Source organism: Eumetopias jubatus, unplaced genomic scaffold, assembly GCF_037043125.1.
Source record: "Eumetopias jubatus isolate StellerSeaLion01/CBP00866 unplaced genomic scaffold, mEumJub1_p1.0 scaffold_4, whole genome shotgun sequence".
In the NCBI taxonomy this organism is placed as follows: domain Eukaryota; kingdom Metazoa; phylum Chordata; class Mammalia; order Carnivora; family Otariidae; genus Eumetopias; species Eumetopias jubatus.
In genome coordinates this window covers 66,741,602-66,764,712 of record NW_028274810.1, presented here as the reverse complement: position 1 = coordinate 66,764,712, position 23,111 = coordinate 66,741,602, and the positions used below count along the sequence as shown (strand labels likewise).

General features: G+C 38.5%; 1 protein-coding gene across 3 annotated transcripts in view; it reads right to left on the bottom strand.

The window, feature by feature from the left end:
- Positions 1-23,111, bottom strand: part of FAF1 (Fas associated factor 1) — a 489,058-nt gene that overhangs the window by 335,620 nt on the left and 130,327 nt on the right. Inside the window, exon 2 of one of the 3 annotated variants that reach the window (XM_028106762.2) lies at positions 4,759-4,829. The exons of the other annotated variants lie outside the window; for them this stretch is intronic. The gene's annotated coding sequence lies outside the window, so the exon portion shown is untranslated. The remainder of the gene's footprint in view (positions 1-4,758; positions 4,830-23,111) is intronic. 3 annotated transcript variants of the gene reach the window in all.

The window sequence follows — 23,111 nt, the reverse complement described above, 5'->3', positions numbered from 1 at the left end:
AAGACTGAAGGATAAGCGGGGTTACCTGGGTGGCTCAGTCGGTTACCATCCGACTCTCGGTTTTGGCTCAGGTCATGATCTCAGGGTTGTGAGGTCAAGCCCCATGAAGGGCTCCATGCTCAGCAGGAGTCTGCTTAAAGATCCTCTCCGTCAGCCCCTCCCCCTGCTCGTGCACGTGCACACATATTCTCTCTCTCCCTCGCTATCGCTCTCAAATAAATAAATAAATCTTAAAAAAAAAAAAAAGACTGAAGGATAAGGGAAAAGTAGCAAGATGGGGTAGAAGGCAATGCTATGCGGAAGGAACAGTGACACACCTCCACTTTCCTTTTCTAAGACCTTAGATCATGTTAAATAATGTATTTGTTTTGGGGTAGAAAGTCCCTGACCTCAACCTATTTTGTACATAAATATGTAAAATGTAATCCAGAATGAAAGTACAATAAAAGTATAATTTGCTAAAGGAATATAGAATAGGGAGAGAGATTTTTGTGAAGATTAAGGAAAGTTTCAGAAAAGATGGCATTTGATCTGAACACTGAACAATGAGTAGGTATAGAAGCAAAGGAAAATTTCAGATGAGTTCAATTTTGAACATGTTAACTTCAAAGTGACAGTAGGATATCATTTGTTTACTTAACAAGTATGAATTAATTGCCACCTATATACCAAGCTCTGGGCTAGGCAATGAAGATATACTAATGGATGTAACACAGCTTGCCTTCTAGCAAGGACAAAAATATATTAAACAATTAATTTTACTATAAGCAGTTCAGGTAATATCCAAATGGAGACAAAAAGTAATTTAAAAATTCAGAGCCAGGTTAAGTAAAACAATACATGTTTAAAGGCAAATAAAAGCAGCCCTAAAAATATTTTAATTCCCTCCCCCCTAATAAGCCTTCTTCTTTGGTGAAGAGAAGTTGAGACAGAGATAGAGTCTTGGGGAATTCATACATTTAAGAATTAGAGGAGAGAAAGCTAAAGACAAAAACAAAACAATAAAAGTAGAAGGATTATATATGAGGGAAAGACCAGGAATATGTCATAGAAGGGGCAAAGAAGGTATTACAAGGAAGGATTAGACAAAACTGAAAAATGTGAGAATAGTCTAATAATATGAGGCCTAAGAGATTATTAGACATATTTTTTTAAGTTTTACTAAAAATTAAATTATAAAAGGCTAAGAAATACATGGGAAATAAAGTACACTAACTCTTGAAATAGTGTGAAAGTATAAAAATAGGAATAGCAGTATAATACTCATTACTCTCAGTATAATACAGATTAGTTAATAACAGACCATTTTTCCAGACATTTCTTCAGTGATGCTTCAATGATTATATCAAAGCATTATGATTAGCTTTATTCTTTTTAGATTTTTATTTATTTGAGAGAGTGAGTGAGAAAGAGAGCATAAGTGGGGGCAGGGGGAGGGAGAGGGAGAGAGAGTAGACTCCCCACTGAGCAGAGAGCCCAAAGTGGGACTCAATCCCAGAACTCCAGGATCATGACCTGAGCTGAAGGCAGATACTTAACCAACTGAGCCACCTAGGTGCCCCATATCATCAGCTTTATTCTTATTAGCAGTCTCCTCACCTGGCCAATTTCCAAATTACTGATTACAGATCAGTAAAACTAAATACTTAATACATTTAAGTTATAAGAATTTATAAACAAATAGAAAAAGACAGTATTTAGAATTTTATGAAAATAGAAATGATAAACACACTTTCATTATATATATATATATATATATATATAAAATCATATATATTATTAGTTGATAGAATTAAAAATATAGGCAACTCTACATATCCCACATGTTTGGGAAGCCTGTGAAACTAGGAAAATAATAATTATTGTAATACTGGGTTTTTTTTTTCCGGAGGGGGAGAGGGAGAGGGAGACAGAAAATCTTAAGCAGGCTCCACCCCCTGCACAGAGCCTGATGCACAGCTTGATCTCAAGACCCTGAGATCATGACCCCAGCCAAAATCAAGAGTTAGACACTTAAATGAGCCACCCAGATGCCCCAGTAATACTTGCTTTGTTGTGTCTATTAACCACTTTTTCCATCTCCTAAAAATACTTAAAATATAGAAAAATACTTTCTAAATTAGTATACTCTTATTCAATTTGAAATTATTACTCTATGGCATGCCAGAGTCAAATAATTTCAAAATGCCTAAAAAATAAACTTCGGACCCACAAAGTACTAGTATTTTAGCATTCACAGCTCTGATCTTGCCATCAAGTGAATTCTTCCAACAAACCCAGACTTTCTCTCATCCAATCATACTCTCATCCTTTATACAGAACATTCTCTTTTCCAGCATTTCAAATTCATTCATTCTTTTATTCACTGAACACAGTGTTTTAGGACCAGAGGGAAAACAAAAATGACAAGACATGTTCCTCCCAGGACAGGCAGTTACAGAAACAACTAATTGTAATGTGAAAGACAAATGGATCATGAAGGAAGGAATGTCTACTGTTGCCTAATGGAAATGAAGACCCAGATGTGAATCATTTTCTTCAAGAAAATTTGACTCACACCACCTTTTTCTCAATGATTTTTCTTTTTTTCAAATTTTTATTTAATTCCAGTTAGTTAATATACAGTGTAGTATCAGCTTCAGTGTACAATTTAGTGATTTAACACTTACATCACCCAGTGCTCATCACAAGTGCCCTCCTTAATCCCCATCACCTATTTAAGCCATCCCCCACCTACCTCCCCTCTGGTAACCAGCAGTTTTTTCTCTATAGGTAAGAGTCTGTTTCTTGGTTTGCTTTAAAAGTCTCAATGATTTCCCATTTTGTTGTACTTACATAGCACTCATACATCTCATTCATTCATCCAAATATTTCACTCATTCATTCCAACATTAACCCACCCAACAAATATTTAGTTACTCACCTGGAACTATTCTGGGTACTGAGGAAACAACAAAAGTAGCAGATTTAAGTGTCCATGCTAAATTCACAAAATCATCCCCTCCTCATGTTTTTACCCTGAGTAGAGCCAATGAGAAGTTCTGGAAGAGCCCATCATTCTACAGCCATCATTTGTGGATTTTTCACCTTTTACCTTATATGAGGATGAAACACTATCCTGTGTGTCTACTCTACTCTCAATACTCTACTACAAACAACACTATTTCAACTGACACCAGATGTGTGGGTTTTCTATGCATCAAGCAATTCTGCAACACCAGCTAGGTGTCCTACAATTTAACTCAATTCTGACACGATCTACCTAGAGACAGCATTAGATCCCACAAGTTAAGGACTCAGTCCCACAAGCTTACTCCCCCTTCAGATGCTAAGTACAAATCCAGGCTGTTACCTGTGCTTCTGACCTACTGGCTATAAATCAGGGGTTCCCACAACCCTCTCTTCAATTCAATTAATTTGCTAGAGTGGCTCAAAGAACTCAGGAAAACATTTTACTTATTAGATTACTGGCTTATTATAAAAGGATATAACTCAGGAAGAGCCACATAGAAGAGACACCTGGAGAAAGGCACGTGGGAAGGCATGCTGAGCTTCCATGCTCTCTCTGGGCACACTCTCCCTCCCCACATCTTCATGTATTCACCAACCTGGAAGCTTCCCAACCTATATTATTGGGATTTTTATGGAGGCTTCAGTACATAGGCATGAACAATCACTAATTCAATCTCTAGTCCTTCTCCCCCTCCTGGAGGATGGGGGTAGGAATGATAGCTCCAAGCTTCTAATCATGGTTTGGTCTTTCTGGTGATCAGCCCCCATCCTGAAGCTATCCAGGAGCCAAAAGTCTCCTCAATAGAACAAAAAACACTCCTATCACCCAGGATATTCCAAGGGATTTAGGAGTTCTACAACAGGAACCAAGGTCAAAAACCAAATATTAGAACAAAAGATACCACTAGATTCTTATCACTTAAGAAATTATAAGGATTTTAGAAGCTCTGTGCCAGGAACTGGGGGACATTCCATTTTGGAATGGAACGTTCTCAGCTATGCAAGTAAAAGGCCAGAGAAAAAAAGTAGTAGATTTAAGTGTCCACACTAAATTGTAGAGTTCTAAAGAAAGACAATGAAATTATGGTGGAAAGCCAATGAGGCCTCAAAAAGATGCTTAACACCATTTTATATATATATAAAATCATATATATTATTAGTTGATAGATTTCTTTCTTTCTGGGCCAGAAAGGAAAATCTTTTTTTTCTTTTTCATAAATAATTATTTGATTTTCTGTAAGTATCTGTAACAGACTGTTTCCAATAATCTACTATATTTAAATTATTCTAAATGTTCTTTCAAATTCTTACTTTCCAAATACGTTAATCACTATGATGACCCTTTTCTAAGCCCTCTTCAAGTACTCTATTGTATGACTGAAAAGCTGATGACTCTTCCTTCCATTTATTATAACCTTCAAGAGAGGAATATATAAGATACTATATGAAGGCAAAAGAGAAGAAGTAATTTGAATGCCAGGAAAAAAAGCTGGGAAGAAGGGGTGATATTTGAACCAAGTGTTAAAGCAAGGCTCTTCTGGGGTAAAAAGCTGAGTAAGAGCAGTCAGGGAGAAGGGAAAAAAAAAATTGGGGGGGGTGGTAAGTCTGTTCAGGAAGTGGAAAGTAGTTCTGTGTGGCTTCAGCAAAGGTTTGGGTCAGGAAGCAATGAGGAGCTAGTTGGAAAGGTAAGCAAGAGTTAGATTATGAGAAGCAGTATAAATACAGTCATTAAAAGTTTTACTTAACCTGAAGATAATGGGCAGGCAACTGCTGCAACTGAAATTTGCCCTTCAGGAAGGAACATCATTTGGTCAGCACTGTGAAATACGAATTGAAAAGAAAATTGTTGAGAATGATGCCCAGGCTTCTGCTTGGATGACTGTATAGGCAGTTCCTGCTCCAGTCCTCCCAATCATCACAACTGGCAAGCAATTCTATAGACTCCATAGCTCAAGTCAAAAATCATATACTCATCCTCAATTCCTTTCTCTTACATTCCACATCTGACCTATGAGAAATTCTTTATTCTACCTCCAAAATGTAGAATCTGACTAATCTTTTCTATTACCACCCTAGCCTAAACCATCATCTCTCCTCTGGATTGGTATTTCAATAGTCTCCAAACTGGTCTCCCTGCTTCTATCTTTGCCCCACTTGCTTACTGCCTGTTCACACAGAAGCCAGCATGATACTTACAAATGTCAAGTCAAAACCCTTTCCCTACTCTAATGCCTTCCCATAACATCAGAGTAAAGGTCAAAGACCTCATTCTGACCTTAAAGACTACGTTAGTTGGCTCCAGCTCCTTCTCTGACATCATCTTCTTCCACTATCCCTGAGGTTCACTAACTCTAGTCGCTGATTTCCTTACAATTTCTTGAACAAGTGAAATATGCTCCCACATTAAACCCCTTATACTTATTCTTCCTTCTGCCTGCAATGCTCTTCTTTCAGATATCCACATATCTCACTCCCGCACTTCAGTAAGGTTTCTACTCAAAGGTCATTTCAGAGAGACCTTCCCTAGCCATCCTATCTAAAAAGTGAACTCCTCTAGCTATGCATGACACTCTACCTATTTATTTGTCTCCCTGTTTGTTATCTGTCTTCCCTCACTAGAATGTGAGACCCAAATGACTTTAGTTTGTTCACTGATGTGTCCTCAACACCAACAGTGCCTCATCCCTAGGCTGTGTGAGTTAACATATACTGAACACATGAATGAATAAATGAATGTATGCCATGAACCCAAAAACATGAGCAAAGGGACAGGCTGGTGAAGACAGGATCTGAGGCCTTCAGTTTTAGGCATGTTGATGATTTTGAAGTATGGGACATTCATACAGAGATGTCCAACAGACTGTTAAGAATCGAAAATGTGTGAGTTCAAGATACCGAGTTTGGAGCCATGAGTCATCTACTTTAAAAGTATTTGGAAAGGGGTGCCTGGTGGCTCAGTCAGTTAAACGTCTGATTTGATTTTGGTTCAGTTCATGATCTCAGGGTCATGAGATCGAGTGCGATGTCAGGCTCCGCACTGGGTGTGGAGCCTGCTTAAGATTCTCTCTCTCCCTCTCCCTCTGCCCCTCTCTACCCCCATGTTGTTCTTTCTTAGGAAAAAAAAAAGGTATTTGGAAAAAACAGAACTACCAAAGGATCCAACAGTCTCACTTCTGGGTATGTATCCAAAATCATTGAAAGCAGGGTCTCTAAGAGATGTTTGTATACCAATATTCACAGCACCACAATTCACAATAGCAGAGAAGTAGAAGCAACCCAAATGCCCATCAACAGCAATGGATAAAGAAAATGTAGTATATACATACAATGGAATAGTATTCAGCTTTAAAAAAGAAGGAAATACCATCACAGGCTATAACATGGATAAATCTTGAGGACATTATAAGTGAAATAAGCCAAAAAATGTCAAATGTCAAAAAATGAAAAATACCCTATGATTCTACTCATAGGAAGTCCCTAGAATAGTGAAATTCATAGAAACAGTAGAATGGTAGTTATCAGGAGTGGGGAGGAGGGAAAATGGGAAAGTTGTAGATTAATGGGTATAGAGTTTCAGTTTGGCAAGATGAAAACATTCTGGAGATGTTTCACAACAATGTGTATATACTTTACTGAACTATATACTTAAAAATGATTAAGATGATAGATTTCATGTTATGTGTTATAAAACCATATTTTTTAAAGTCTTTGCAAGAGTCTTAAGAGTGGATTAAGTTTATCTGAAATGAGGGATAATGTGAACAAAGAAAAGCCTCATGATGGAAACTCTGGAATGTCAATATTTAAGGAGTATGTAGGAAAAATAGAATCAGAGAAAATATTAAACAGAAGTATCAGAGAAGTAGGAGGAGATATAAACATCTGAGCCTCAATACAAATCTCAGTTACAGTTACATATATGCACTAACCAAATTTTTAAAAGTGAAACTGGCTCTTAGGGAATTCACCAACTATGATGATCTACTATCATTAACAGAAAATGGATAAAAAGGAGATGGCATACAAACACTAAATTTTATAAATTCTTTTTATACCTTCTTTTTTAAGCAAAAAAAAAAACCTATAATAACAATTCATATTGAGGATTTAGTTCTCTCTGATCTATAATCTACTATAATTTAATAGGTTAACTATGGGATGTTCTAGGTCCTGTAGTCTGGCAGATCTGTTTTCAAATTCTAGGTCTATCATGTGTTTATTACCTGTGTGACTTTGGCCATGTTAACTGGACTACTTTAAGATTTAGTTTCCCCATCTACAAACTGGAGATAATAATACCAACTTAATTTACAAGGTTATTTGTTATAAGGATTAAATAATACAACAGTACTCTACAAATGTTAGCCACCATAATTACTCATCCTCATCACCTATTGTTTTTCTTTTAGTCTATTTTATTACATACTATATACCACTGGTGCATAAATGTCTGCCTCATGCTGGGCTAGAAAGACAGATATACTTAAGTCCTGCTCCCAGTGATTCAAATTCATGTAGTCTGGAAGGAGTCTGGATTTTTTTTTTTTTCTCACAAACTCTTCAAGTGATTCTTATGCACAGCGAGCTTTGGGAACAACTTTAAATATTTTAGAGATCTACACAAAATCCTTTATTCTGACATTATATACAATCTATTAATTCCCACTAAACCATTTATTATTTTAGAAGTACTTAAAGGCATAGATATAGGCATAGAAGTTATCTAAAGGCATAATCCTTCAGAAACTCACGTTACTAAATAAGCTCAAAGTGAGGAGTGAAGGCTATTAAGCCAAAAAGCCACTGATTTCTAGCTCCATCATTTATACCTGTATAATCTTGAGAAAGTTCTCTCTCAGTTCTCTCATCAGTAAAAGGGAAGTGATAACCCTACTGGTTCATTGGGATTTTATGAAACTTGTTAAAACATACTAAGTGCTTAAATGGTATTTGATACATCGTAAAATACTCAATAAAGGTGAACTGCCTTTATTCTAATATTTGTGAGACAGGAGTCCATCCAAATCCTAAATTAAATTTGTATGGAACCAAAAGAGACCCCGAATAGCCAGAGGAATACTGAAAAAGAAAAGCAAAGGTGAACTGCCTTTATTCTAATATTTGTCATACCAAGATCTCTTTTCACTTTGTTTTTTTTAAATTCCAGTATAATTAAAGTACAGTGTTATATTAATTTCAGGTGTACAATATGGTTCATTCAACATGCTATACATTACTCAGTGCTCACCACAGTAAGTATACTTTTTAAAAATTTTTAATTGTTATGTTAATCACCATACATTACATCATTAGTTCTTGATGTAGTGTTCCATGATTCATTGTTTGTGCATAACACCCAGTGCTCCACGCAGAACGTGCCCATCACCAGGTTAACCCATCCCCCCAACCCCCTCCCCTCTAGAACCCTCAGTTTATTTTTCAGACTCCATCGTCTCTCATGGTTCGTCTCTCCCTCCGACTTACTCCCCTTCATTCTTCTCCTCCTGCTATCTTCTTCTTTTTCTTTTTTCTTCACATATCTTGCATTATTTGTTTCAGAAGTACAGATCTGATATTCAACAATATTGCACAATTCACAGCGCTCACCATAGTACATACCCTCCCCAATGTCGATCACCCAGCCACCCCATCCCTCCCACCCCCCACCACTCAGTAACACTCAGTTTGTTTCCTGAGATTAAGAATTCCTCATATCAGTGAGGTCATATGATACATGTCTTTCTCTGATTGGCTTACTTCACTCAGCATAACACCCTCCAGTTCCATCCACGTCGTTGCAAATGGCAAGATCTCATTCCTTTTGATGGCTGCACAATATCCCATTGTGTATATATACCACATCTTTATCCATTCATCTGTCGATGGACATCTTGGCTCTTTCCACAGTTTGGCTATTATGGACATTGCTTCCATAAACATTGGGGTGCACGTGCCCCTTCGGATCCCTACATTTGTGTCTTTGTGGTAAATACCCAATAGTGCAATTGCTGGATCGTATGGTAGCTCTATTTTCAACTGTTTGAGGAACCTCCATACTGTTTTCCAGAGTGGCTGCACCAGCTTGCATTCCCACCAACAGTGTAGGAGGGTTCCCCTTTCTCCACATCCCCTCCACCATCTGTCGTTTCCTGACTTGTTAATTTTAGCCATTCTGACTGGTGTGCAGGTGGTATCTCATTGAGGTTTTGATTTGGATTTCCCTGATGCCAAGCGACATTGAGCACTTTTTCATGTGTCTGTTGGCCATTTGGATGTCTTCTTTGGAAAAATGTCTGTTCATGTCTTCTGCCCATTTCTCGATTGGATTATTTGTTCTTTGGGTGTTGAGTTTGATAAGTTCTTTATAGACTTTGGATACTACCCTTTATCTGATATGTCATTTGTAAATATTTTCTCCCATTCTGTCGGATGTCTTTTGGTTTTGTGGACTGTTTCTTTCGCTGTGCAAAAGCTTTTTATCTTGATGAAATCCCTATAGTTCATTTTTGCCCTTGCTTCCCTTGCTTTTGGCGATGTTTCTAGGAAGAAGTTGCTGCGGCTGAGGTCAAAGAGGTTGCTACCTGTGTTCTCCTTTAGGATTTGGATGGACTCCTGTCTCACATTTAGGTCTTTCAACCATTTGGAGTCTATTTTTGTGTGTGGTGTAAGGAAACGGTCCAGTTTCATTCTTCTGCATGTGGCTGTCCAATTTTCCCAACACCATTTGTTGAAGAGACTGTCTTTTTTCCATTGGACATTCCTTCCTGCTTTGTCAAAGAGGAGGTGACCATAGGGTTGAGGGTCCATTTCTGGGCTCTCGATTCTGTTCCATTGATCTGTGTCTGTTTTTGTGCCAGTACCATACTGTCTTGATGATGACAGCTTTGTAATAGAGCTGGAAGTATGGAATTGTGATGCCACCAGCTTTGCTTTTCTTTTTCAATATTCCTCTGGCTATTCGGGGTCTCTTCTGGTTCCATACAAATTTTAGGATAATTTGTTCCATTTCTTTGAAAAAAGGGGATGGTATTTGGATGGGGATTGCATTGAATGTGTAGATTGCTCTAGGTAGCATTGACATCTTCACAATGTTTGTTCTTCCAATCCATGAGCATGGAACGTTTTTCCATTTCTTTGTGTCTTCTTCAATTTCTTTCATGACTATTTTATAATTTCTGAGTACAGATCCTTTGCCTCTTTGGTTAAATTTATTCCTAAGTATCTTATGGTTTTGGGTGCAATTGTAAATGGGATCGACTCCTTAATTTCTCTCTCCTCTCTCTTGTTGTTGGTGTATAGGAATGCCACTGATTTCTGTGCATTGATTTTATATCCTGCTACTTTACTTAATTCCTGGATGAGTTCTAGCAGTTTTGGGGTGGAGTCTTTTGGGTTTTCCACATACAGTATCATATCATCTGCAAAGAGTGAGAGTTTGACTTCCTCATTGCCGATTTGGATGCCTTTGATTTCTTTTTGTTGTCTGATTGCTGTGGCTAGGACTTCTAATACTATGTTGAATAGCAGTGGTGATACTGGACATCCCTGCCGTGTTCCTGACCTTAGGGGGAAAGCTCTCAGCTTTTCCCCATTGAGAATGATATTCACTGTAGGTTTTTCATAGATGGCTTTTATGATATTGAGGTAGGTACCCTCTATCCCTGTACTCTGAAGAGTTTTGATCAAGAAAGGATGCTGTACTTTATCAAATGCTTTTTCTGCATCTATTGAGAGGATCATATGATTCTTGTTCTTTCCTTTGTTAATGTATTGTATCACATTGATTGATTTGTGGATGTTGAACCAGCCTTGCAGCCCAGGGATAAATCCCACTTGGTCATGGTGAATAATCCTGTTAACGTGCTGTTGGACCCTATTGGCTAGTATTTTGGTGAGAATTTTTGCATCCATGTTCATCAAGGATATTGGTCTGTAATTCTCCTTTTTGATGGGGTCTTTGTCTGGTTTGGGAATCAAGGTAATGCTGGCCTCATAAAATGAGTTTGGAAGTTTTCCTTCCATTTCTATTTTTTGGAACAGTTTCAGAAGAACAGGTATTAATTATTCTTTAAATGTCTGATAGAATTCCCCTGGGAAGCCATCTGGCCCCGGGCTTTTCTTTGTTGGGAGATTTTTGATGACTGCTTCAATTTCCTTAGTGGTTATAGGTCTGTTCAGGTTTTCTATTTCTTCCTGGTTCAATTTTGGTAGTTGATACATCTCTAGGAATGCACCCATTTCTTCCAGGTTATCTAATTTGCTGGCATAGAGTTGCTCATAATATGTTCTTATAATTGTTTGTATCACTTTGGTGTTGGTTGTGATCTCTCCTCTTTCATTCATGATTTTGTTGATTTGGGTCATTTCTCTTTTCTTTTTGATAGGTCTGGCCAGGGGTTTATCAATCTTATTAATTCTTTCAAAGAACCAGCTCCTAGTTTCGTTGATCTGTTCTACTGTTCTTTTGGTTTCTATTTCATTGATTTCTGCTCTGATCTTTATTATTTCTCTTCTCCTGCTGGGTTTAGGCTTTATTTGCTGTTCTTTCTCCAGCTCCTTTAGGGGTAGGGTTAGGTTGTGTATTTGAGACCTTTCTTGTTTCTTGAGAAAGGCTTGTGTTGCTATATACTTTCCTCTCAGGACTGCCTTTGCTGTATCCCAAAGATTTTGAACAGTTGTGTTTTCATTTTCATTGGTTTCCATGAATTTTTTTTAATTCTTCTTTAATTTCCTGGTTGACCCATTCATTCCTTAGTAGGATGCTCTTTAGCCTCCATGTATTTGAGTTCTTTCCGACTTTCCTCTTGTGATTGAGTTCTAGTTTCAAAGCACTGTGGTCTGAAAATATGCAGGGAATAATCCCAATCTTTTGGTACCAGGTGAGACCTGATTTGTGACCTAGGATGTGATCAATTCTGGAGAATGTTCCATGGGCACTAGAGAAGAATGTGTATTCCGTTGGTTTGGGATGGAATGCTCTGAATATGTCTGTGAAGTCCATTTGGTCCAGTGTGTAATTTAAGGTCTTTATTTCCTTGTTGATCTTTTGCTTAGATGATCTGTCCATTTCAGTCAGGGGGGTGTTAAAGTCCCGCACTATTATTGTATTGCTGTCAATGTGTTTCTCCGCTTTTGTTATTAATTGCCTTATATAATTGGCTGCTCCCATGTTCAGGGCATAGATATTTACAATTGCTAGATCTTCTTGTTGGATAGACCCTTTAAGTAGGATATAGTGTCCTTCCTCATCTCTTATTACAGTCTTTGGTTTAAAATCTAATTTGTGTGATATAAGGATTGCCACCCCAGCTTTCTTTTGGTGTCCGTTAGCATGGTAAATGGTTTTCCACCCCCTCACTTTTAATCTGGGGGTGTCTTTGGGTCTAAAATGAGTCTCTTGCAGACAGCATATTGATGGGTCTTGTTTTTTAATCCAATCTGATAGCCTGTGTCTTTTGATTGGGGCATTTAGCCCATTTACATTCAGGGTCACTACTGAAAGGTATGAATTTAGTGCCATTGTATTGCCTGTAAGGTGACTGTCACTGTATATTGTCTCTGTTCCTTTCTGATCTGTGCTACTTTTAGGCTCTCTCTTTGCTTAGAGGACCCCTTTCAATATTTCTTGGAGGGCTGGTTTCATGTTTGCAAATTCCTTTAGTTTTGTTTGTCCTGGAAGCTTTTTATCTCTCCTTCAATTTTCAGTGAGAGCCTAGCTGGATATAGTATTCTTGGCTGCATCTCGTTTAGTGCTCTGAAGATATCATGCCAGTCCTTTCTGGCCTGCCAGGTCTCTGTGGATAGGTCTGTTGCCAATCTAATATTTCTACCATTGTAGGTTACATATCTCTTCTCCCGAGCTGCTTTCAGGATTTTCTCTGTCTCTGAGACTTGTAAGTTTTACTATTAGATGTCGGGGTGTTGACCTATTTTTATTGATTTTGAGAGGGGTTCTCTGTGCCTCCTGGATTTTGATGCCTGTTTCCTTCCTCACATTAGGGAAGTTCTCTGCTATAATTTGCTCCAATATACCTTCTGCCCCTCTCTCTCTTTCTTCTTCTTCTGGGATCCCAATTATTCTAATGTTGTTTCATCTTATCGTATCGCTTATCTCTCGAATTCTACCCTCATGATCCTGTAGTTGTCTCTCTCTCTTTTTCTCAGCCTCTTTATTTTCCATCATTTGGTCTTCTATATCACTGATTCTCTCTTCTGCCTCATTTATCCTAGCAGTTAGTGCCCCCAGTTTTGATTGCACCTCATTAATAGCCTTTTTGATTTCGACTTGGTTAGATCTTAGTTCTTTTATTTCTCCAGAAAGGGTTTCTCTAATAACTTCCACGCTTTTTTCAAGCCCAGCTAGTATCTTTAAAGTCATGATTCTGAATTCTAGGTCCGACATCGTAGTAATATCCGTATTGAGTAGGTCCCTGGCTGACGGTACTATCTCTTGTTCTTTTTGCTGAGGTGATTTTTTTCGTCTTGTCATTTTGTCCAGAGGAGAAGAGATGAATGAGAGAACAAAATGCTAACAGGTTAACAATGTCCCCAGCAAATATACTCTATACAAATCAGAAAAGACCTGAAACCAGGGGGAAAGAAAGGCAAAGAAAGAAAGAAGAAAGAGAAAAAAAAGAAAGAAAAAAAAAACAAAAAGAAAAAGATTAAAAACAAAAACAGAATACAAAAAAAAAAAACAAATATGATCAAATATGATCAGGCTAGTGCATAGATCAGTGCCACACACTAGATTCTGGGCGTATTTTGGTCTGTTAGAAGAAAGTGCCTCCTAAAATTTTAAAGGAAGAAAGACATATATGTACAAAATAAGGGTTGATACAATGAAGGGATGGAAGATGACTGTAAAGATGAAAATTATAAAAGATTTTATAAAAGGAATTGATACGATAAGAAGTTGTTTGAAAAAAGAAAGAAGATTAAAAAAAAAAAGGGAGAGAATGTGATCAGGCAGGAGACTAGAACAAAGCCATACACTAGTGATTTAGGGTATATTTTGATCTGTTAGAAGAAACTGTATCTCAAAATTTTAAAGAGAGAACAACTTATATATACATGCCAAAAATAAGGGTAACTACTATGAAGGGATAAAATATGACTCTAAAAATGAAAAATAAAGAATGTTTTTTTTAAAAAAGGGATTGATAAGATGTTGGTTGAAAAAGGGAAAAAGAGAAATTAAAAAAACAGTTAAAAAATTAACTTTGAAAAACTAATGAATCACGGTAAAAAAAAAGCCATGAATTCTATGTGCAGTATTCCCCTAGCGCTGCAGTTCTCCCATTCTCCTTGATTGGTAAACTTGGTCTTGGCTTGCTGGCTGTTCGTGCTGATCTTCTGGGGGAGGGGCCTGTTGCCGGGGTTCCCAAATGTCTTTGCCAGAGGTGGACTTGCCCCGCCCTTGTGGGTCCCAGCTAAGCAAGCTGCTCGGGTTTGCTCTTAGGAGCTTTTGTTCCCTGCAAGCTTTCCGGCCGGCTTTGGAGGACGACAGTGAAAATGGTGGCCTCCCAATCTCCACCCCAGAGGAGGCAAGAACTCGGGGCTCCGCTCCTCAGTGCGCCCTCAGAGAAAAGCAGCCAGTCACTCCCGTGTCCCCGGTCTCCGGCCGCACTCCCTGCTCACCCGGCCTGTGACCAAGCGTTTCTATCTCTGGCACCCGACCCCGCGTGGAGTCTCCAAACCCAGCAGATACCTGCGGTGCACTCCCGCGCTGCTCCTCCGGGGGGGAGGAAGGGGAGTCTCCCTGGCTCTGCTGCTTGTTGGGTCCCTGCTGGAGGAGCAGTGGCCCGACTGGGCCGTGGGTCACAGTCTATGGCAACCCCGAGCTGAGAGCCTGCGCCTCGGCTCCGTCTCTGCAGCCGGCTCCCCCGCTCCGATACCCAGGAGCTCTGCCGCACTCAGGCACCCCCGGTCTTTCTGTGACCCCGAGGGTCCTGAGACCACACTGTCCCGCGAGGGTTCCATCCCCGCTTAGCCACTGGAGCGACGTCCCTCCGCGGAGCCGACTTCTAAAAGTTCCGATTTTGTGCTCCACGGCTCTATCACTTGCCAGAAGCGGCCGACGGAGGCCCCCTCCCCCGCCGTCTATGCTCCTGAATTTCGCCTCAGATTCACTTCTCCACATGTCCTACCTTCCAGTAAGTGGTCGCTTCTCTGTTCAGAGAGTTGTTGCTACTCTCCTCTTCGATCTCCTGTTGAGTTTGTAGGTGTTCAGAATGGTTTGATCCCTCTTCAGCTGAATTCCTGAGACCAGACGAAATCCAGGTCTCCTACTCCTCCGCCATCTTGCCCGGAAGCAGTAAGGATACTCTTAATCCCCCCCACCTTCCCTCTGATAAATACCAGTTTCTTCTCTATATTTAAGAGTCTGCTTTTTTTTTTCTTGGTTTTGTTTCTTAAATTCCATAATAAGTGAAATCATACGGTATTTGTCTTTCTCTGACTGACTTATTTCATTTAGCATTATATCCTCTAGATCCACCCAAATTTGTCATGCCAAGATTTATTCTTGTCTAAAATCACAAATATTTATTTGACAGAGAGAGATACAGCGAGAAAGTGAACACAAGCAGGGGGAGTGGGAGAGGGAGAAGCATGCTCTGTGCTGAGCAAGGCTGGATCCCAGAACCCTGGGGTCATGACCTGAGCCAAAGGCAGACACTTAGTGACTGAGCCACCCAGGGGCCGGAGGGGGGTGGGAGGAATAGGGTGGCTGGGTGATGGACATTGGGGAGGGTATGTGCTATGGTGAGCGCTGTGAATTGTGTACAACTGATGAATCACATGAAACAAATAATACATTATATACTAATAATAAGAAAGGATATAGCAAATAAATGTGTATTAAAATTTAAAAAATTTTAAAAATAATAAAAATAATAACTTTTAATAAAAGATGTTACTATGAGCGACAATAAATAAATAATAAATCACTGTTGATTCGGCAAAAAAAAATGAAATCACAAATAGTTTTTAATCACAAAATTGTGAAAGCAAGGAATGGACACTAGGAAAAAACAGAAATTTTTCCACTCACAACACTTACCTTTTGCAGACAACTTATTTCTGGAGATGTTTTCTCTCTTCACTACTTAAATAATGGTCTACATTATCAAAATACTCTATCACTTACAGATAAAATGATGAAACAGACGTACAAGAAAAGTGAGTAGTTTAACAGCCCTACAATCCCAAACTTAAATTTTTTAACCTGTTCTTTTAAATCCACCCATTGTTGTTTATTTTTTTAGTAGAAAAGAATTATAATTGGCAACCCTAAAAGAGCTCCTAACAGCCAAATATTTAGTTTTAATAAGTTCTAAACTGATTTTTTTTTCCTTCAGGGAAAGAAAACACCAGAACAATTTAAGAAAGATAGCCACCCACAATCTGTTTTTAGTCAAATGCAAAAAATGTTCACTGAGTCCTTCCAAATAGATATCACTATCAAAATAGCTCAACATGCAGCATCAGGACTGGTGCAGATCAAATGAAGGACAAAGAAATACAGGGCAGATCCAAATATTAATAATGGTACTTGAGAGATTTACCCTAATCAAGTAAATATCTATGGATGAAAAACCAAATAGCAAACTGGGAAAACCATATAGCTAGGATCAAAAGGAATTGGCAACCAAGATCTCATTTACTAAAAGCAAAAATTAGGAAAGGTGGTTTCTGTGATAGTCACTTACTTCCCTTCCCCAGGTTCTTTGCCCCTCCTGAGGAAATGTGCTAGTACTTGGATTTTGGTTAGTATCACATAAAGACCTACTCACCCCTCTCTCTTCTACTTGGTGTAAAATTATTGCCTTCTGCTTTATTCATGTAAAATGTAAAAGGAGAAAGGAAAAAATGTCAACTAATCTGCCTTTGCTAGATTCAGATTATAAGCTAAAAACCTAAAGAAGACAGAAATGTTGAAGGTTAGCAGTATGAAGGATTTATGGAGGCAGACATCCCGCAGTATTAAAGGGAAGCCAACAAGCCAAAGCTGCTTTATGTTACAAGCAGCAATATACGGAAAACACTCTTCCTTGTTCTTATAGCTGTCTCCATTTTGGGGTTGATGGAACATCTAAAATCAATTTAATTCATGAAAGTAGGTTGCAATTACTCTGTACTAATTAAAAAAAGAAGCAATGTACTAGGTATTGTGGATAACACATGGACAAGACAGCCCCAAATCTTGGGAAGTGAGGAGGAAAAGTAAGATAAGAATACATTAAGTAGAATATACAAAGTGTTTCCATCTCAATAAATGACACCATTCTTCCAACTGACCAAGTCGAAAACCTTGGTGCTATCCTTGATTTCCTCCTTCCCATTTATTCACAAGTTCTGAGGTGAAATGTTAAAACACATTTAGAATTTGATCACATTGTACTGTTATGTGCAATGTGAAGCCTCCATCTTCTTTCCTCTATTATTGCATCAGCCTCCTGATTTCCTTGCATTGCCCTTGCTCATCTTTAGTGTATTCTCTCATCAGAGTGGCCATCATGAAGCTATTAAAATATTAAAATATAAGTCAGACGACGTCAATCCTCTACTCAAAATCTTCCACTTTTTACTCTGAGATAAAAAGACAACATCCTTAATATGCCTTATTCCTCTCTCCTATAATCTCTTACTTCACCTCCTTCTCCTTTCCTGAGCCACACTTGTCTTCTTGATGTTCCTGGAAAATTGGAAGCCTGATTTCCCACTTCAGGATATTTGTGGTTACTATTCCGCCTGCCTGAAATGGTCTTGCCCCCAGATACAGATACAGAGTACATTTACTAACTCCCTTCCTCCAGGTCTTTATTCAATTGTCACCTGCCCACTTTTTCTAGAAAACTACAGACCCTGGGACACCTGGGTGGCTCAGATGGTTAAGCATCTGCCTTCGGCTCAGGTCATGATCCCAGGGCCCTGGGTTCGAGTCCTGCATTGGGCTCCCTGCTAGGTGGGGAGCCTGCCTCTGCCTCTCTCTCTCTCTCTCTCTGACTCTCATGAATAAATAAATAAAACTTAAAAAAGAAAAAGAAAAAGAAAACTACAGACCCCACTCAACATACTTTTATCCTCCTTGTTTTTTTTTTTTCCTTCGCTTAGATATGATCACTTCTGGGGCACCTGGGTGGCTCAGTTGGTTAAGCGTCTGCCTTCAGCTCAGGGTGAGGGGCAGAGGGAGAAGCAGACTACCATATCCAGCAGAGAGTCTGCTTCTCCCTCTGCCCCTCACCCTGCTCGTGCTCTCTCTCTCTCTGACTCATTCTCTCTCTCTCTCAAATAAATAAAACTTAAGAAAAAAGAAATGATCACTTTCTGATACACTATGTTACTTATTTATATCATTTATAGTCTATAGTCCTCCTGTGAAAATGTAAGCACCATGAAGACAGAGATTCTTTCCTGTTTTGGTTCACTGGTAGATTCCTACTACAGAGAAGAAATCTTTGCATATAGTAAATGCTCAGTAACTATCTTCTGGTGAATTTATGAATGGAAGTATTAGTGAATTAATATTCATTAGATGTCTTTTTAGACTTAGAGGAATAAAGAGGGAAGGAAGCATCTGTAATGTGCAAGGAGCTATGTAAAATAAATTACACATCATTACATGTCTCATTCAATCCTCACTCCATGAAGCAAGCATATGAAGATTCTCAGAGAATCAGTGGTTTATCCAAGATTATACAGCATAACATTCAAATTCAGGCCTCTCTCACTCCCAGAAGTACCGATCTTTTCACCACAAAGCAATTTGGGGTTTTTATTCCTTGACAACAACATAGAGGAAAGGGTATACCTTGTGTTTCAGATGAACACGGTATAAATCTCTGTACTATACTAACAGTACTAATATTTACTAACAATACTAATAACCTTGGATCACTAACTCTATTTTAGAAACTGAGATATTAATGCATCTTTGATATGTGTCTGTTGTGGGTGAAGGGAAGGTGTTGGCTGGGGTGATGAATTATGGGTAAGGGGAGAAGTTTGACTACTACCATCAATATGATCATTCCTAAAAATGAACTACATTAAATTACTGAGGTTACAGGGACACCTGGGTGGCTCAGTTGGTTAAGCGGCTGCCTTCAGCTTGGGCCATGATCCCAGGGTCCTGGGATCGAGTCCCACATCAGGCCCCCTGCTCGGCGGGGAGCCTGCTTCTCCCTCTCCCTCTGCCTGCCACTGCCCCTGCTTGTGCGTGCTCTCTGACAAATTAAAAAAAAAAAAAAATTACTGAGGTTACAGAACACCTTCCAGACTACAGCTACCCAAAAGAACTTCCTGCAATGATAGAAATAATTTACCTCTACACTATATAATACACTAGCCACCAGCCCGATGTGGCTATAGATCCCTTGAAAGTATAGCCAGTGTGACCAAGGAACTGAATTATAATATAATGATTAAGATAATTATTAAATTATCCATTTAATTTAAATTGAAATACCCACATAAGGATAGTAACATCTATATTAGATGTGTCTATATACACTGTTCTAGACTCTCCATTCCACTTCAGCCATATCCCTCACCTCACTCACTTGCTCACTTGTAATACTTTGATCCACTTTAAATGATGACAGTGCATATATGGCAAAGTTCTTTTCCCAAAACTGTCCCAAAGGAAAAAGGAAATTACCCTATAGTTGAGTCCTTAAAACTATTTTATTTAGGAAGAAGAAAAAAATGTTTAAAAAAGACACAGAGTCTAAAACTTCAGGCAATACTAGTTTTGGATACTGAAAACAGGTTCCCTGATGTGATCAGCTTAAAAAGATGGCAAAGAACTTCAGCACAGATTTTCTAATGGGGGGGAGATAATAATTTTACAATTAAAACTTTAGATGCCATTATAAATAAGCCTGTTAAAGACTGGGTTTGAAAAGCTTTCATGGTAGAGCTCATGAGTGGCAAATGAGTTCTTGTGACTTGAGATTAAAATTCCCAGGAAAAGTACCATATCCAGATTTTTGAAATGCTCCTATCTCAAACCACTTAAACAAAAATTAAGATCATGTGCTTTGAAAAATTGGGAGACTAACTCTGGTTAGTGAAGAAGACGCTAATGTTTAAAATGCATGTGAAAGGTCTAAATAATGTTTCATGAAGCAAGCGTAAAAAAGATAATACTTTAAGGCAACATTTTATATTATATAATTTTATTATTTTGCTTCTTTCTTTAAATTTTATTTTATTGTGTTAGTCACCATACAGTACTTCATTAGTTTTTGATGTAGTGTTCCATGATTCATTGTTTGCATATAACACCCAGTGCTCATTGCAATACGTGCCCTCCTTAATAGCCATCACCAGGTTAACGGCCCCCCCCAAAATCCTGTTTCCCGGAGTCCATAGTCTCTCATGGTTCGTCTCCCCCTCTGATTCCCCCCCTTCATTTCTCCCTTCCTTCTCCTAATGTCCTCCATGCTATTCCTTATGTTCCACATATAGGTGAAACCATATGATAATTGACTTTCTCTGCTTGACTTATTTCACTTAGCCTAATCCCCTCCAGTTCCATCCATGTCGATACAAATGGTGGATATTTATCCTTTCTGATGGCTGAGTAATATTCCATTGTATATATGGACCACATCTTCTTTATCCATTCATCTGTTGAAGGGCATCTTGGCTCCTTCCACAGTTTGGCTATTGTGGACATTGTTGCTATGGACATTGGGGCGCATGTGCCCCTTCGGATCACTACATCTGTATCTTTGGGGTAAATACCCAGTAATGCAATTGCTGGGTCATAGGGTAGCTCTATTTTTAACTTTTTGAGGAACCTCCATACTGTTTTCCAAAGTGGCTGTACCAATCTGCATTCCCACCAACAGTGTAAGAGGGTTCCCCTTTCTCCACAACCTCTCCAACATTTGTTGTTTCTTGCCTTGTCAATTTTTGCCATCCTAACTGGTATAAGGTGGTATCTCAATGTGGTTTTGATTTGAATTTCCCTGATGGCTAATGATGTTGAACATATTATCATGTATCTGTTAGCCATTCGTATGTCTTCTTTGGAGAAGTGTCTGTTCATGTCTTCTGCCCATTTTTTGACTTGATTATTTGTTTTTTGGGTGTTCAGTTTGAGAAGTTCTTTATAGATCTTGGATACCAGCCCTTTCTCTGTAGTATCATTTGTAAATATCTTCTCCTATTCCATGGGTAGCCTCTTTTTTTTTGTTGACTGTTTCCTTTGAATCTGTATGTAACTTAACTTAATAAGCTAAACTTAATGTCTATTTCTTATACAGCCTTAAAAAAAGTTTACATATTCAGGCTGATCAAAATATTTTCATTATATTGTCACTGAGAAAATGAGAATCATCTTATATTTAGACATGTACAATAAATTCTTATTTTTATTTTAAAAGCAGCTAGATTCATCCACTCTAGCCAATAGTCACAAGGCCCAACTGAAGTCTCTCTTCAATCCCCCTGCATTCTCAGTCATTCTCACACTCTCAATTTTTATTGCCTCAACCTACTTGAAGACACTTAGTTTACACATATATTTTGTCTTATAATATTTATGCTTTTTTCCCCATCTATGTGATTTTTGTCCTCAAATAGAGTCTAAGCTCACATAGGCAAGAGCCATGAATTACTTCTTTGCATTCACCATAGCACTTAGAGCTGAGTGATTTCTAGAAGACAGAAGGAAAGCTATGGATCTAGTGCTCCAAATATCTAAGGAATGACAAACAAAATTTTTCTCAATCTACTATACAATAGATTTGCAGGACAATTCCTCAACCTCAATAAATTTGAGCAATTTGTACAAGGTCAGCACTACTAAAATTCAGGTTCTTTCCAATTCTGAACTGTTGATTCTTTACTGACTGACTACCTACCATCTGATTGACACACTGTTTAAAAACTCTAACACCTTCCCGACACCATTACCCTTACCCTCCTCCACTCCTTCCATTGCCACCACCAGAAGGTATGAAAAGTGGAGGAGAGGAAGATGGCGAAGGAAAGATAGTAATAGTTACTGGCAGCAAAGAATATACATGCCCAGGGCACACAATTTCATGGTAAATTAATCTGTGTCCACTTTGGAAATGTCTTAGGTACTAATAATTAGATAATAGCATAGACATTTCCACTCAGAGAAGAATCAAAATTAACAGAAGATAAGGGATCACAATAAGGCCTAAACGTAAGCAGTATGAATTATTTATCATCCTGCCAAACCAACGAAGGGAAAAGGCTCCAGGCTGATGAGAATCAAAACTTGAGTAAACCCAAATCTTTATTCACTGTTTAATATCTTCTGGGAGAGGAATAAAATAAATATATAGAGAGAATGCAATACAGTAATTAATAATTCCAGTTCTAGAGTTAGAGATCTAAGTTCAGATAAGAGGTCTGTCATTGACAAAATGCGTCACTTTAGGCAAGTCAGTATGCAAAATGGAAGGTGATAATAACACTTATTTCCTAGGGTGGTTGTGAGAATTGATGAGAAAAATGGATACAAACTACTTAGGATAAGACCTAATGTACAGAAAGTAGCCAATATGCTTATTTTTTATTTGAAGTAGGAGAGGCTGAGCTCTTCCATTTGGTTTTGATGATCTGGGCCAAGCAATTTCAGGTAATAAGAGTGTTAGATTGGAAGTCAGGAAACTTGGGTTCATGACCTGGTTTTCTCAATAACTTGTTCTTTGACCTTGGCCAATTTCTTCATCTCCATGGGCCTTTAAGTTACCATATCTGTAAAAATAGAGGGGCTGGGCTAAATAATCTTGTATTAGCATTCGCCAGAGAAACAGGATTAACATGGTATGTGCATATATGTGTATGTGTATGAAGAGGGAGAGGGAGAAGAAGAAAGGATTTATTTTAAGGAATTGGCGTATCCAGTTATGGAGGCTGGTAAGTCCAAAATCTATAGGGTGGGCCAGCAGGCTGAAAACCTAGGGAAGAGCCAATGTTGTTGCAGTTCAAGTATGAAGGCCATCTACTAAAGAATTTCCTGGTGTCCCTGCAGGTCCCCTGGTGCCCCAGGCACCCTCGTAATTTAAACAAATTCATTTCACCTCAGTTTTATTGAGGTATACTTTATA